We start from the raw sequence: 4,296 nt of genomic DNA, 5'->3' as shown, positions 1-4,296 counted from the left end.
GTGACTGACTTGCCGCAAGTCAGTCACTCTCCTTATGCATTTATGCAGGCCCAACTAGAAAATTCCTGAAGAAATTTAACTGGGGCCTGCCAAAGTGTGCCCGTCGGTTTGGACCCAGCGTTCTGATGCTAAGAATTTGCATCAATGCTAAAGAAAGCTGCAATGTAATCAATACAATCACAAGAATGTTAAGTAAACTGGACATGCACCATTCAGTATGATAAAGTAAGTGTATAAGCTAAAATGAGAGGGCTATTTAATAATATAATTAATAATAGTGACAAAGAAAAAATGTTAATTAAATAACCCACACACAGATCACAGTTTAAATATATATTGAACAATGTTAAAGATTTCTACAAGGTTTTTGCAGGTAAAGTTTACAATGAACTAAAATTACAACATTTAAAGAATATAAATAAAATAAAAAATTTTGCTATGTTTTTTATTTTACATGTGTCCTGTCTGGCCATGTGGCACTCAGGGTTGTTGCCTGAGTGTCAAGGTGAGGCCCGACAGATTTACTCTCACAAGTGAAACATCATGGCTTTGCCATGATGTTTCACTTGTTATAAATATAAAACTTATATAACTATACACATACAGGAACTATAACTATATACACATACAGGAACTGAAACTATAATCTAACATGACATATTACACTCTCTATAGTATAAATAAAACTATTTTAAATATATACATACATACATACATACAAGAAAAACTATTTACAATTATAAACAATGACAAAAAAGAATTGCTTCTCCAAAGGTCTTTGGCCAACTTCTTCGGCATCCAACGTGGTGCGACACATCACAAACTGTAGTAAAAAAACAGACAAAAACCAAATTAATATACATGACATTTTTAAACATCTATTTGATTTATGAATGAATAAAGTAAAAATTAAACTTTGTTTAAACTAAGGTTTAAGAATGATTAACATAGATATAAACACCAATGTGACCCAAGAAAAAAGGGCATATATGCACTGGATTCCTCCTATCAAACGTACATATACAACATCATCAATTTCAAGTTAAAATGAACAAAATTTGCTTAATTTGTTACGTACTTTTCTAAAGAAACAAGAACTCCATCTTCTCCACATTGGGTGTGGGTCCAAGTCCATGAGGTAGGCCAGAGTGTTCTGGACTAAAAATACACAAGTCATTCCGTCAATAAACAGATATTATCAACAACAACAAAAATAACTACTTTTAAGGCTGCTACAATTTAGATACATTTGCTACCTTTCATGGGCTGAACTTCCAGTTCTCGTTTCCTCTCTCTCTTCTTGGCAGACTCCAAGGATAGCTTCTGTGTGGAACAACCTGCAAAATAACCTGCAAAAACAGACTCAAACTGGAAGAAAAAAGGGTTAATTCCACCAAAACAAGACAAATTCTGACTATGTGGAGGGAGTCAAATAGGACAAAAGTGAGTTGAACTTTTGTCTTTGTAGTGAAGTAACCACTAGGGGGCTGCAGCAGTAAAAACTACAGTGTTGATTGGGGAGAGATAAAACAAGGAGAGCTTTAATTGAATGCTACAAAATAAAGAACGAGTTTCGCAATAAAATTAGATTCATTTGAAGGGTAACAGTTACTGTAACCGGATTAGAAAAATAAGGAAAATGCTCTGGGCCAGATTGAAGATCTATTTGAATTAATTTTGATTTAAAAATGAACAGAATATACGTGTGGTAACTGATTGTTTTATCTGCTGCTTCCTGGTCCAATATTTCCAGCAACTACTCTTACAGAGAACCGATAAGTGTTTCAAGATCAGCCACTTTCGTATTCTCAAAGCTCAAACCTTCATGTTTACATACAAAACCTGATTATAAATTCTCCTTTCTACGGAGCTAAATAAGTATGATTCAATGATTCACAAACTGTACAAAAATATTTTTATGCCTACAACAAAATCCACAAGCTACACCATGATTCACAAATGTGTACAATGATTAAATACATATCAAACCCTCTGTAACAATGATAAAAAAAGATAATCCACACTGCTTTCTGATTGCTGCATGTATGAAAGAGACCGCAGTTAGATAAAGTGATATTAAGAATGACATGAGATGTTAACATTTTCTCCAACAAGAATTTCCTGTCATGAATTCGGGATTAAGATGTACAGTGCTTACAAAGTAATCATACCCCTTGAACTGTTCCATATTGTCACATTACAACCACAAATATATTTGTGGGAGTAATGCCTCCTAACAAGGTCTATTTGGGGGTCCTGGAGAGGAGGGTCTGTCAAATAGTCAAAAGTAGGACTCAAGAAGAGCAGTGTGATTTTCACCATGGTCATAAAACACTGGACCAGCTCTATAACCTCAGCAGAATCCTGGAGGGTTCATGGGAGTTCACCCAACCTCTCTACATGTGTTTTGTGGACTTGGAAAGGAATTTGACTGTGTCCCTCTGGGAACCATGCTGGGGTTCTCCATGAGTATGGGGTATCAGGCCCTGTGATAGGGGCTGTTAGGTCCCTTTATGACCGATGTTAGAGTCTGGTGTGCATTGCCAGCAGAGTCGGGCTCGTTTCCTTGGCGGAGTCCAACTCTCAGCAGAAAAGAGTCCAACTTACTGCTAGCAATGCAGACTAGACTCTAGCACCAATCACACAGAAACCTTACAGCCCATATCAAAAGGCCTTGGACACCATACTCCCAGAGAACCCGCCACCCTCCCCCCCCGGCAAGGTTCCCAGAGGGAGACTGTCAAAAGCCTTCTGCGAGTACATAAAACACATGTAGATTGTTTGGATGAACTCCTATGCATTCTCCAGGGCCTTATGGACCATCTTTTTCAGGATCCCAGAATAAACTCTACTAGGGAGGCTTAAAAATATACATGATTGAATGATTTTTTTGCAAATAAACTGAAAAGTGTGTATTACTTTGTATATACCAGGAAAAATCAACAGTGTAATATATACTTCTCTCCACTGTATTTCCATATTTGTGGTTGTAATGTGATGAAATATGGAAAATTTCAAGGAACATGACTATTTTTGCAAGTCACTGTAGATGCAGCTTATACTAAAGCCAACACACAGTATATGGGATTGTGGTAGCTGTAGTAAGCCTGCAAGACACCCGACTGGACACAGTATTCTGGATTGGAGATGTACAAGTGGTCAAGAAGAGTACGTTTTTCTGTGGTTGGATGAGAGATAAGTTGCATAAAGCCTTTGGCTCTAAACAACTCACTGATGGCTTTTTTCCCTGGAGGAATAAGGTCCTCATTGAAGTCTCCTAACACGACAATGGGCTGAATATCCATTGAATTCAGGCCATCCAAGAGGTTTGTCAGATTTCTTAAAAATGTTCTAAGATCATAACTTGGAGGCCTGTAAACTGTCGCGATGAGGGTTTTGATTGGGGTGTCCACTTTGACGACGTTAAATTCAAGATCGGTAACCTGGTTAAAGAATCTACGTTCCTGCGGTTGGAGAAGACTCCGGCAGTAAGTCGCTACTCCCCCTCCCTCTTTGGTAGCAATGTCGACTCTGTTCGAGTAGGAGACATGTCTGTTCCGTGAAAAGAAAGAATAGCCCTCTATTTGGCAAGAAGCTGGAACAGAAGATCCAAACAAATGAGTCTCCGTTAGGCATAAGACATCTGCCAACATGAGTTCATGATGTTGTTTCATGTCCTCAGAGTGACAGACAAGACCTTCGACATTGTGGTGGACAATTGTTAATGTTGCACCCTGATGACCAGACTGAAAATGCAAGAGCGGTCTGGTGTGCAAAAACGATGCTGGTCTCATTGATTCCATAGCTGCTCTGATGTTTTCGTCAGCGTAGATCTTACTTTCATCGAAATCAATGATTTTAAGTCCTTCCAGGAAGTTGTGCGACTGAGGGCGACATATGCCATTCCAGGTTCAAAAATACGTTTCAAGGAAATGACCGCAGACTTCATGGTCATCCCTTGAACCTTGTGTGCCGTACAACCAAAGGCTAACCTGATTGGAAATTGCCGTCGTACCACTCCCTTTACACTACTCTGTTCCTCAAATCTCTCAATGTAAACAAAGCCGTCTGGTTTACCCTGAATTTTTTTTGTATGTCCAGCAAGGGGGTTGTCCAATTTGAGTCCAATTAATTTTACACTAGTCTTTCCATCTTTGGTACTAGTGACAATATCAGAAATGGTGCCAAACGTTCCATTCACAAGACCATCCTCTACATCCAAGTTTCTTATAATCATTACCCTAAAACCCAAACCAGCCTGTATGTTGTTACACAAGTCTCGTTTGTTGCCCGCTA

General features: G+C 38.5%; 1 long non-coding RNA gene across 1 annotated transcript; it reads right to left on the bottom strand.

Moving 5' to 3' along the window:
* Nucleotides 1-325: 325 nt before the first annotated feature.
* LOC122846917 lies at nt 326-2,216 on the bottom strand. The gene is made up of 3 exons (XR_006373289.1): nt 1,257-2,216; nt 1,079-1,158; nt 326-823 (listed from the first exon to the last, which is right to left on the bottom strand). It is a non-coding gene; the product is annotated as an uncharacterized LOC122846917 (long non-coding RNA).
* Between the last annotated feature and the right edge of the window lie 2,080 nt (nt 2,217-4,296).

This window comes from Gambusia affinis, linkage group LG17, assembly GCF_019740435.1.
Source record: "Gambusia affinis linkage group LG17, SWU_Gaff_1.0, whole genome shotgun sequence".
Classification (NCBI taxonomy): Eukaryota; Metazoa; Chordata; class Actinopteri; order Cyprinodontiformes; family Poeciliidae; genus Gambusia; species Gambusia affinis.
The sequence above is the reverse complement of the archived record's forward strand: the minus strand, read 5'-3'. Positions and strand labels throughout refer to the sequence as shown.